This window comes from Rhinatrema bivittatum, chromosome 4, assembly GCF_901001135.1.
Source record: "Rhinatrema bivittatum chromosome 4, aRhiBiv1.1, whole genome shotgun sequence".
NCBI classification, from domain to species: domain Eukaryota; kingdom Metazoa; phylum Chordata; class Amphibia; order Gymnophiona; family Rhinatrematidae; genus Rhinatrema; species Rhinatrema bivittatum.
The window spans coordinates 352,969,230-352,982,298 of NC_042618.1; the positions used below are offsets into that span (position 1 = coordinate 352,969,230).

The window sequence follows — 13,069 nt, forward strand, 5'->3', positions numbered from 1 at the left end:
CCAGCCTAATTAGAAGCTGTTAGGTAATGTGCTTTAGACCTTTGATCTATACAAATGCCATTAAATAAAATCAGGAATATTTCTGAAAGCTTCTCTCTAGAGGCCTATTTTTATAATGCTTTTTTTCCCCCATAGACACAGAATGGGTGAAAAATGTAAGTAAATCAAGTCCTTTGGTCTTCTGCAACTCGGACAGCGTGAGATCCAATCAAGGAATTATGATTTAAACTCCATAGTCTGCCCTCAGGTATTCACTTCCAACTGTTGAAAAGTTTAGGGGTAATAACGTCATTTATTTTCCCTTTTCATGGGTCTTGCATTCTTTTAGTGAAAAGTCCTGCTTATGAAAAGTGTAAAATCCCATTCCTTTCACCAACACAGTGTCACTCTACTTTCAGCTTCATGTTTGGCTATTAGGGTGTAGCTTAGGGTCCAATGTCACTCAGTGCTGTCTAATAAATCATCATTGTCCACACTGGTTTTTTAATTCCCAATTAACTAGCCTTAATAATACAATATGGGCACACCTTACAGAGAAATTGGCCAACACTTGAATTTACAATCTCCAAACATAATGCAGATGCTATGTTCAAGCTGACTCCCATGATGATAACTGACTTCTTTATCCCATTTTGATCTTCCACTTATGTCATGCAGTATTCTCAGATATATCATTTTCCAAAGTGCTAGTTCAAAGTACAAACTCTCTCTTTACTCACACAGTTCACTCTTCATAGAGATCCCACTAGTCAGGAATACCACATATGTCTGCACATATTCCTCTTTGAGAGCATTTAAGAGGCTGTATCAGAGAGCAGTTCCTGTTCCTTGACTCAGATTCAAGAAACTTCTAGGCTATTTTTGCCTTCAGCCTTGGGGTGACTGGATCATACCAAGGGCCTCATTTTCCAAGCACTTTACCGCGTGCGATAAATTCACAAATCACATTAACAGCTGTTAACGTGAATGCAAATTAGTCATTTGGTAGTCAGGGGGTGGAGCATATGTAAAGCAGGAACCTGTGTATCGTGTGCAGCAAACCTCACATGAGAGAGAGAGCGAGAGAGCGAGAGCCTTACTATAGTGCCTATGCCCTACATAGGTATTTTAACCCCTATGGGAGGGCCACCTACTAACTCGGGGTGGGGATTAGGTATGAGCGTCGGGGGTTGGGGGCCACTTTCGCATTCCACATGAGACCTACGGATTGAACAGTGGTCTCTAGTGCAGATTTGCTGGCCGTCGGAGTGAGGACGCTCACTCCAAGCGGAGATTTGGCCAACATTCTCTCCACCTAGCATGTTGTTGCCCAGGTAGAGTGTCCATCAAGCTAGGTAGAGAGAACGTTGCCCAAACCACTTCTTGGAGTGAGCGTCCTCACTCCGACAGCCAGCAAATCTGCACTAGAGACCACTGTTCTGTCCGTAGGTCTCATGTGGAATGCGAAAGTGGCCCCCAACCCCCGACGCTCATACCTAATCCCCACCCCGAGTTAGTAGGTGGCCCTCCTATAGGGGTTAAAATACCTATGTAGGGCATAGGCACTATAGTAAGGTTCTCTCTCTCTCTCTCTCTCTCTCTCTCTCTCTCTCTCTCTCTCTCTCTCTCTCTCTCTCTCTCTCTCTCTCTCTCTCTCTCAACAGGCTGTCTGGGATGCACTGCGATAAAAGATTGAAAGAATCATCGTGCACTGGGAAAACATCGCATGCGGCGCTAATGTTTTCGTGAATGGCGAAAACATCGCCGCACGCGATTTTTCCCCACTGCACGAAAGAAGCCTCATTTGCATTGGTAACGCCCCCTAATGCGTTACCAATGCGATATTGGAAAATAAGGCCCCAAGTGGCTCGTAACATGGGAGATGACATTAGATTGACAGCAGTTGGGAATCAGAGCCTTGTGTCTTTATTTACAGCACCAGCTGGACAAGTTAAAGTACACAGTGCAAGGACACTCATCCCTGCTCTGGAACATCACTCTCATGGGTGAAAGGCTAATTCTGTTTCCATGCAAATTCAGTGCATGGTGACCCTCTGTTGTGAATTGCCAGCACAGATGCCCATTTGCGCTGACAATGATAATGTTTACTAACATAGGTATGCAAGACTTAGGCTCACTCGTCAATCCCCCACCCCTGTACATGAAATACACAACGCAGGTAATGGCTTAAACAATAGGCCGCAATTTATTCAAAATACTTGCCCTGAGCCCTTAATTAACAATAGTCCAAAAACCAACACCCCCATACCCCCATTCCCCTACCCCTTTTTCTGCTTCTTCCGCTTACCACTTCGTCCGAAAGGTAAGCCGTATCGCCGCCCCCCCCCCCACCCCAACTTACCCCACCTCGGATCCAGCGAGGGTAAGCATGCGGCCAGAGCATCGGCCCCCCCCCCCCCTTGCTCATTGGCCATCCCATGTAGCAGCCCCAAACTACACGGGATTCTCACTCCCCCCCACCAATTGCTTTCATCCTCCAATACAACATTATAGCTTAGGGCTCAGGCATCCGCCTCCACTGCGACAACACTCCAGAATACAAAATTTACAATTCACAAACTCAGTTATAGGGAGGGAGGGAGGGAGTGAAAGCAAGCCCTGCTCTGCCTCGCTGGCTGGCTGGCTGACTGATTGCCCTGAAACGGGCGCTCAAATTCCTCCCGGCTTCGACCAATAGCAGGGCAGCATTTCAAAATGCTGCCGTTGCTATGGGCTACTCCCCCCTCCCCCTGCTCTGGCCTCCTCACTCGCTGCTTGCTCCCATGTTATCATCAGCAGAGCAGGATGAGCCTGCTCTGCTTCCCCATACTAACCAAAGGAAGAGGCAAGCCAGTCACACAGAAATACAAAAACTGAGGAGCTGAACTGAAACAGTGAAAACAATGGTTATTCAATTTAAAACCCAGAACAGAAAACTATACTTTTATTCAAGGGGTTGAAAATGTAAATACAAATATAAATCAAATATATATATGTGTGTGTGTGTGTGTGTGTTGAACATACATATATATATATATATATATATGTATATAGGTACATAGGTATATATATATACACACCCGTGTACATAAAACCTTACAAATTAAAATAGCACAATTATATAAACCTGACATGGCCATGTTTTGGAAGAATTTCCTGCATCGGGGTTAAAAATCACAAACATTTTTTTACATATCTTCAAAGGGATAGCCGTGTTAATCTGTTATATCAAAAATGACAAGAGATGGGTGGAACCTTATAGACTAACCAATTTATTGAGGCATGTTGGTTATTGAGGCATGAGGTTTTAAGGACAGAGCTCACTTTGGGGATCATTTTCAATAGCTTTCGCATGCGATAGGATGATCGGGGCGGAGTCGGCCCCGGAAGAGGAGGAGTCGGGGTGGCACTGGGGCCGACGCAGCAGACATCGCTGGCAGTGAAAGGTAAGGACCCTTATCGCTGCCAGTTTCGTTCTGAATAACTACACCTTTTATGGTGTAGTTATTCGATGCGAAAGCCCCCCACTTCGCCCCCCCCCCAGGACCGCGCGATTAGTGAACCCAGGCCTTTGTCGGATGCAATTGACAAAGTGTCATTTTTGTATGTGTGCTGGGTGTGGGCTTGGCCCTCAGAAAGCCATGAATAAACGGCTTTACCATTACAATATAGTAAACCTCCCATACTAAAACAACCCTCATTTTGAATGTCAAATTGGCCTCTAACCCCTACACTAATACCTAAACCTCACCTCGAGTTACTAGGTGGGCCTCATATAGAGATATAAATACCTACCTAGGATGAGGTCATTATGGCTTTTCTCTCTCTCACTCTCTCTCTCTCTCTATTCCCCTCCCCCCCCCCTAGAAGGGCCCTGACAGCTAGGCTGGCTCCAGAGCTACAAACAACATCTGTGAAAAAAAGTGCAATAAAGCCCAATTGTCACAGCTTAACACTAATGAAAAAGGTGTAGTTAAAATACACATTAAAGCTGTGCAATACAGCTTCACAAAATTGTTAACCCAGCCCACTCAGACACAAATCATGCCCCAAACTCCTCCCTTTTTTCTTATTTGCATCGCACCATGCGTTATGGTGCTTTCACATGCGTTAAAGGCATTTTTGCATGCATTAAAGGCATCTTCGCAGGCGACAAAGGGGCTTAACGCATGTGAAAACATCTTATAGCAATTTGATAAATGACCCTGTTAGCTTTTCATCATCTGTCTGATCATTTTGGCCAGGTGGATGATAATAGTGATGTGCAAAGCCCGAACCTTTTGATTTGGGCTTTGTTTTTGGCCCGCAGCAAGAAATATCATATTTCCCATGGTTCAGGCCTTTGAAATTTGGGGGGGGGGGGGGGGATCCGAATTTCTAGTTAGTGCGCACATTTTAACGTTAGCGCGCACTAACCGGGAGTTAGTGCGCACTAACTCGAAAACAAATTTTTCCCGAAATTTCAGGAGAAATTTGTTCATGATTCATTGTCCTCGAAACAGGACGAATGCACATCCCTAGATGATAGTATGCTCCTATCACTATACTCTTACCCAACACACATGAGATTTCTACCCATATAGATTCTACTGAGCATTTAGTCTCTTGTATGATCTTTATCCTGTTGGACACATAGACTCTTGGACATAAAGTGCTACACCCCTACCAAGTTGATCCTCCCTATCATTGCAGTATAATTTGTATCCTGATATAGGGCCTCATTTTCCAAGCACTTTACCGCGTGCGATAAATTCGCAAATCGCGAATGCAGATTAGTCATTTGGTATTCAGGGGGCGGAGCATACGTGTGCAGCGAAACAGCCGGACTGCGCTACGGGCCAGAAAAGGATTATCACCATCCACGATAGTTTCAGACAGCCTGTGTCAGGCTCAGGGGAGAGAGAGAGAGAGAGAGAGAGAGAGAGAGAGAGAGAGAGAGAGAGAGAGAGAGAGAGAGAGAGAGAGAGAGAGAGAGAGAGAGAGAGAGAGAGAGAGAGAGAGAGAGAGAACCTTACTATAGTGCCTATGCCCTACATAGGTATTTGAATCCCTATGGGAGGGCTACCTACTAACTCGGGGTGGGGATTAGGTATGAGCGTCGGGGGTTGGGGGCCACTTTCGCATTCCACATGAGACCTACGGACAGAACAGTGGTCTCTAGTGCAGATTTGCTGGCCGTCGGAGTGAGGGACGCTCACTCCAAGAAGTGGTTTGGGCAACGTTCTCTCTACCTAGCTTGATGGACACTCTACCTGGGCAACAACATGCTAGGTGGAGAGAATGTTGCCCAAATCTCCTCTTGGAGTGAGCGTCCTCACTCCGACGGCCAGCAAATCTGCACTAGAGACCACTGTTCTGACCGTAGGTCTCATGTGGAATGCGAAAGTGGCCCCCAACCCCCGACGCTCATACCTAATCCCCACCCCGAGTTAGTAGGTAGCCCTCCCATAGGGATTCAAATACCTATGTAGGGCATAGGCACTATAGTAAGGTTCTCTCTCTCTCTCTCTTCTCATCTCTCTCTCTCTCTCTCTCTCTCTCTCTCTCTCTCTCTCTCTCTCTCTCTCTCTCTCTCTCTCTCTCCCTCCCTCCCTCCCTCCTGAAGTGCATCCCCACTGCACGAAAGAAGCCTCATTTGCATTGGTAACACCCCCTAATGTGTTACCAATGTGATATTGGAAAACAAGGCCCATAGCATTGTCCCATTGGTTATCTGCTTTTCACCAGGTCTCTGAGATGCCAATTATATCTATCTCTTCATTCACTGCTATACATTCTATTCTCCCATCTTACTTCTTAGACTTCTGTCATTGGCAAACAGGCATTTCAAAGTGTGTTTTTTGTTTGTATGCACAACCTTCTTTTCAGTTGATATGGATAATTTGGAATTCTTTAGCTCAGGTGATTTTTTACATATAGGCATATGGGCTACTTTTGCTTTTGTTGGAACCTCTCTGTTGGGATGCCCTAACTCTCCTGTTTCATTAATATCCTTCAAAGATACATTCCTCCGAACTAAACACTGCTGAGTGACTGTCAGCTTTTCCCCTTGTTCTAGTTTATAAGCTGCTCTATCTCCTTTTTGAAAGTTAGTGCCAGCAGCCTGGTTCCATTCCAGTTAAGGTAGAGCCCTTCCTTTCAGAAAACTCTCCCCCTTCCCCAAAAGGTTGTCCAGTTCCTTACAAAACTGAATCCCTCTTCCCTGCACCATCATCTTATTCACTTATTGAGACTCCGGAGTTCTGCCTGCCTCTGGAGATCCTCACATGGAACAGGGAGCGTTTCAGAGAATGCCACCCTGCAGGTTCTGGATTTCAGCTTTCCACCTAAAATCTTAAATTTCAATTCCAGAACCTCCCCCCTACATTTTCCTATGTTGTTGGTGTCCACATGTCCCACGATAGCTGGATTCTCCCCAGTACTGTCTATAATCCTATCTTTTATCTACTAGATTTGATGTGAGTTTCAGTGAACATGTGATTCATCTGAGGTGAGATTTACTTAGATCTGATTTCTTAGAAATTGGTTGGACTCTTCTTTGCCCAAGTTAATTGGCTGACCCTCCAAACTCAGAAAATGTTGGAGAAAACTTGGTGGGAGCTACCATAGATATTCCATAGACCCCCTGAAATTCAAAGCAGTAGATTATTACTGATACTAGTTCAGTATTTTTTTTTTATATACCTAGTCTATCCTCTTTGCTTTGTGTGCCTTCTATTAAAGATTTATCTACCTCTTCTAGTAGTAATTCTGCTGCAAGTGTAACAGTGCGTATCTACCGAGACTCTTCAAAGGTTAGAGGAATCTGTAGGATACGTGATTATGCTGCTCATTATTTGACTATCACGATTTGTTTCTCTCTCTAAGACCTCTTTATATGATTTTTTTTTTTGTTCCGTAATTTATATTATTCTATTAACAGCTGCTGTTACATGGCAACAGCTTAATAAATAGGAACTTGTTTGTTCCATAAACCTTGAAGGATAAAGCATAGTCTTCTTTGTTACCATAGAATCTTTCATGGCTGAAGAAGCACAGAAATTGGCTAAGGCCTGTTCCTCCTAGATAAATATGAATGCTAAAGTTTGCTTCTGTAGTAACTAACTGATATTTAAAACAAAAAAAAAAACCAAACAGAAATGAAAGGACATGTAGTAGTGAAAAGCTCAAAAACTTTCTATGAAAATATTTCTGCTTTAGAGTATACTCGAATACACATCTTTGACCCAGGTTAAGTATGGATTATCAGAATTCCAGTAAAAGGCTGCCCTCCACTGGGGGACCACACATCTCTTTCTTCTACAATCCGAGACCCATGAAAAAGAATCACCTATAACGTATCTATGAACTCAAATCAATACATTTGATTTGAAATGTGATAGCAAGTGCCACTGATTTTTTTTATTGTGTTTTCTTGGGAGATTTAATATGGATTTTTCCCTTACACTTAGTTCCTTTATTTTTGGAGAAGAACATAATAGCCAGAAGAAAGTAATTTGCTTCTGGGTTTCAGTCTGCTGAAATGGGTCATAACTAGAAAATGCCAAAGATGTAAAATATCAAATGTCATTCTGATAGACAAAATACATATTGAAAGATGTGAGAAAATTAAACATTCCAACACAATTTTTTGGTGCATGCTTAGAAAATGAAATAATTTTAATTGGTTGCCATCCACTAATCTCTTTAATGATATATAGTTACAAATGTGCACTGTTGCTTGTACATCCATGCAATTATATTTAATAGTAGAATCTTTAATTCTATAAAATCTGGAGCTGTGTTCATGGGTGACAATGTAGAGATTTTTTATGCTACAAAAAATAAAAAATATTTGTTATTTTTCTTAATTTGTTCCTATGCAAATTCCACATAGCAGGATGGGTCCTCATCCACTTCCTAACCACCCCCCAAATAAGTCTGAAAAAGTATTCTGAAAAAATCCCCCAATTCTCTTGTTCATTGTCAAGTACTCCAGGCCTGAATAAATGTGTTTTATGTGAAAAAATATTTTACACACTTAGGGACTGACTTTCAAAAGCATTTTACATGCATAAAATGCAGTTTTTTTTACATATCAATAGGTTTTTGAAAATTGGCCCCAGTGTTGTGGCATAACAATATATGTGGAAGCAATTTTGCATGGACTTCTAAATGTATTTGAAAGAGGCATCCCAAGGGAGGAGCTGGGGTAAGAAATCCATTTATGTGCATACTTCTGATATGAATGTAAATGTATGCGTACATATTTATACTTGCTCCCAATCAGGCAACTGTGTGCGCGTATACCACACAGAGTTGCATGATCACCTGCCAATTTTCAAAGCAGACTTACAAGTAGGAGCTCCTTTTACCAGAAGATGCCTGCAGCAAGTTGTAATCGTTCACCACTATCTCCCAACATCTGGTGATGTCAATGAAGATAAAAGGTAAACATATCTGTATGTGTGCAACTGTGATGAAGGCCAACCTGGAGTACTACAGGTGCCTGATGTTACAATAGGACTCATCCTCGTGATTTACACCAACTCTCCTCCCCAGAAGGGGGCCAGTTTACCTTAATAAAGCTACCAACATCCAGCTGTAAATCCATGCATCACTATACCTGCTCTTATATCTCTGAAAGACCCTCATTCCAATGGAGGTCTGCTTTTCAAAACACAAGTTTCCCCTGGGCGCTCTGTTCCACTAGATATGTAGGCTAAAGGAGTATTTGAGAGCTCTCATATTGAAACTCCCAGCTTTGAGCTATCAGGCACTCCTTGCTGTTTCCATTACCTCATCCCCTCATCCATCTGTAACACTTATAGTTTAGAAGGACCCAGACAAAGCAAGCCTTCAGTTCCTTCAGCTGCTTCCCATCCACTCCTAAATTATACTAAATGAAGAATGTAGGATAGAGATAGCTAATGAGACCCAGTCTGAACTAACACCTAGTTGTCTTGCAATACACAGGACCCATACAGTAGCCAAAGGAATAGTTTGTAGGTGAATGAAGGGTCTCTCTCCCTCTGATGTTATAGCTGCTATAGATTAAAAAAATATTAGTTCATCTGCCACAAATTTTGCTTTCTTTATACCTAATATTAAGCTTGTGGACTAGGGTTATCAATTGGCTCCAGGTCTTCAGGGACATGCCAAGCCAGTCCTGGTTTTACATCCATTAAATGCAATGGAGATAAAAGCAGGAGCCAGCTCCTAACCCTTTTATGGAGCAATTCTACACACACATACAAGAACAATGCATACATCTACCACTACTTTTATAGGCACTGTCGGGTGGATTTTAAAAGCCCTGCTCGCGTAAATCCTCCCGGATTTACGCGAGCAGGGCCTTGCGCGCCGGCGCGCCTATTTTCCATAGGCTGCCGGCGCACGCAGAGCCCCAGGACGGGCGTAGGTCCCGGGGTTTTTGGAAGGGGGTATGTCGGGGACGTGTCGGGTGGGCGGGACCCGATGACACGGCGTTTCGGGGGCGGGGCGCGGCGTTTCGGGGGCGGGACCGGGGGCGTGGCGCCGGCCCGGGGGCATGGTCCAGGCCTTCGGACCAGCCCCCGGGTCGGAGCACGGCGCGCCAGCAGTCCGCTGGCGCGCGTAGATTTACATCTGCTTCTCGCAGGCGTAAATCTATGGACAAAGGTAAGGGGGGGTTTAGATAGGGCCGGGGGGGTGGGTTAGGTAGAGGAAGGGAGGGGAAGGTGAGGGGAGGGCGAAAGAGAGTTCCCTCCGAGGCCGCTCCAATTTCGGAGCGGCCTCGGAGGGAACGGTGACAGGCTGCGCGGCTCGGCGCGCGCCGGCTGCCCAAAATCGGCAGCCTTGCGTGCGCCGATCCAGGATTTTAGAAGATACGCGCGGCTACGCGCGTATCTTCTAAAATCCAGCGTACTTTTGTTTGTGCCTGGTGCGCAAACAAAAGTACGCGAACGCGCTTTTTTAAAAAATCTACCCCTGTATGTGTGTGTGTATATATATATATTGTGAATATATGTGCATATGTTCCATGTGAAATTTTACTATGTATTTTATAAAAGTTCAAGTATTTTTTTTACATGTGTAAAGCCTGCCCCTTATACACATATTAACGTCCCTTTTATGCAACAATACAGGCATATAAGGATAGGTTTCATAGCCTGTTTTCCTATTTGCACCATGTCTGGAAGAAGAGGAGACTTGCTTAGGAAACCTAACTTCCTGCCACGGAGAGAAGGACCTTCTTCTGAAGGAAGTCATGCAGGCCAAGTACATCCTGAATAGGAAGGAGTCACAGAAAATGGAATCCTACTAGAAAAAGTTGGGCCTGGGAGAAAATCCGCCATTGTCTCAATGCTACCTTCCACAATAACAGGAATGTGCAGGACCTCAAATGGCGAAACCTCTGGCATAAGGTAAAATAGAAGCAGGCCAGAATGAGGACTAAGGGACCTGGCAACCAGATTACATTCACCCAAAGTGAACGGTGGGTCCGCAATACCATTTGAGAGGCAGCAGTGAAAGGGGTTGGAGAGATGGATACTTCACATTCTCATGGCGGACAAGGAGAGTACTGCTCATAAGAAAGGCATATAAGGTGCTGGCATATCATTATTATAATAATCTGTATAATCACACATTATTATATAGACGTGTACCATTTTTTACAACTTCCATTGTCCAAATAGCAGATAGGGCCTACAATCAAGAGCTACACCTAGCTGTAATTTTTCTGTCTGTCCATGCTTGTAGGTGACAAAAAGGTGCACAAGGGTAGCTTTGACACCCAAGGGATTGCTAGATTATAAATTTGTAGAGTAGCAGGAGGCCATAGAGTAGAACCAATTTGCTGTTTTCCAGGTCCAGTGATGAGAAGGGAAAAGGCCAGCTGGAAAGAGTCTGTAGTGAGAATTTACATATTCTACCTTTTTACAGGGTATTAATTAGATACATCATGAATCAAATGAACCTGGACCCAGTGGCATTGGAAGGGTTTGGCAGTGTTCACAGTGTTTCAGGAAAGCCCCATGGGTGTGAGTAAGGATGAAGAGGAGGGGGCAGCACATTCTGATGCTGACAGCTAGAAACCTGATGGAGATGTGACAACAAAAGCTGAGCACACTCAGGCTTTGTTGGAGGAGGAGGATCCCAAGCCCAGTCAGCCAATTGCTCCAGAAGACTTGTGGCATGCTGCACATGAAGGGGAAGAGAGGCAATATGAAGAGGGCAACATAAGAATGGACAAGTAAATAGATAATAAATAAATCTCAGGTAGAGAAAGATGGCCTTGCATTCCAGCGGAAAGCCACATGCTGCTACTTAATGAGATATTGGCAGACCAGATAGGAAGCCTAAGGCAGGACATCCAGAGCCTGAAGGAAGGAGGGGAAGAAATGTAGGGTTACAGAGAAGAGATGCAGGGCCTTGGATGGATGCTGCAGAAGAAACTGCAGGGCATGATATCAGTCTGGAGGGAGATGCCACATCGGATGCCACCATGCCAACCACAGCCTGCATAGAATGCTCCATGGAAGCCACTGGGTCCCTGGATGGACCCTCCCCCAGCATTGCACTGCTACCACCCTTGATCGTTCCACCACCTGCTATAGTGCTACCAGCCCAGAGGGAGACTCCCCTAATACATCATCCACCATTAATTTTGGGGTTTCATACTCCCAGAGCTGCACCACCTGCACTAATCCATCTTCTAGCAACACTTCTACCACTGCAAAGGAAGGTTCACCTCTATGAGGGCAGAGGTGGGGAACTCCCTCTCTGCTAACCTGGGGATGGACTCTTCTAGTGCTGCTGCTGAAAAGAAAAGGCACACTAATGCTGGCAGGCCTTCATCTTCAAGTCCCCCTATCATCAGCTTTCAGGAGCTACTCTTCCCTTCAGTGCCTCTTGCAGCTTTCACTACCTGCCACTGTCCTCACTGTCCATGCTCTCAGAAGGCACTGTTAGTAGTAACTAGACCCTGCTGTGGAAGAGCACCAGAATGGTCCTGTCCAAGATACCAGAGCGACCCCTAAAAAAGAGAGGATGGCCTAGATAGCATTAAAGTATTGTTTTATATGCACCAATATCACCATTTTCTTGTAATAAATACACCTTCACCGTCTAATATTTCCTTGTATCAGAATGTTCCTTTTCTCTACAGCCTGCTGGTGAGTCTGACGATGTGTCTCCTGCAATTCTTTCTTACTCGGATCATATGTCTCCTACTTCTCTTTTTCAAGATGCTCATCTTGTCCCTCTGGAGGAGGCAGGACTTGAATTTTGGCCAGGTTATAAAGCATGCAGCAGGCTAGAAAGATCTCATTCTAAGGTTATAGAGAAGACATCCCCCTGAGTAGACCAAAAGTTCTCTAGATGACTGCCCTCATCTGCCAGTAGACCTGCTGTAGCACACATCTGCTGCAGTCTGTGGGTATGATACGGGTTTTGAGTGGATGTCCTTTATTATCTGTAGGGGTGAGGGCAGAAAGCGGAGTATGATATCCTATGGAGTTAGGCAGCAGGGTTGTCCCCTGATAGAGTCTGGAACAGGCCTCCTAGACCAAAGCAGTAAGGCCACCTAGATATCTGGGAGAAAAAAAGCAGAGGTTAGTTACTGTGTTGTTGTAGTTGTTGTTGTAGAGCAGCATACCTACCCAGAAGCCAACTGCCAGTGATGTGACCTTCCTGGAAGAGGTCATGTATTCCAGACTGTGAGAGGCTGTAGGCATCATGACAGAATTCCAGATATCTTCTAACTACTTCCATGATGATCCCCTTGGCATCGCAGACCACCTGAATGTTGAGGAGTGGAAGCCTTTGGAATTGTGGAAGGTGGCCTCGTTGTGTGCTGGTGCCCTTATAGAGAGGTATGTCCTATCAATAGCCCCAAAACAGAAGGGAAGTGTGCAATTTGGTAGAAACCAATCATAATTTATTGTTGTGGCTGTGTTCTCCAAAGGAAGGATATAGCGATGTGTTTCCTTAAGAAATACAGTCAGAAACTGATCAATACATATGGAGGCAGATGACTGGCTTATTCAATCTGTGACCCCTAGAGATGTCTGGAAGTTGCCAGTGGCAAAAAAAGGAAAGGGTCATTATGACCTTGATGTGTACTGGC

The 13,069-nt window shown here is 44.5% G+C and overlaps 1 long non-coding RNA gene across 1 annotated transcript in view; it reads left to right on the forward strand.

Moving 5' to 3' along the window:
• Nucleotides 1-13,069, forward strand: part of LOC115089529 — a 52,040-nt gene that overhangs the window by 11,466 nt on the left and 27,505 nt on the right. Inside the window, exon 2 of the long non-coding RNA XR_003856143.1 lies at nucleotides 8,064-8,170. This is a non-coding gene — a long non-coding RNA (uncharacterized LOC115089529). The remainder of the gene's footprint in view (nucleotides 1-8,063; nucleotides 8,171-13,069) is intronic.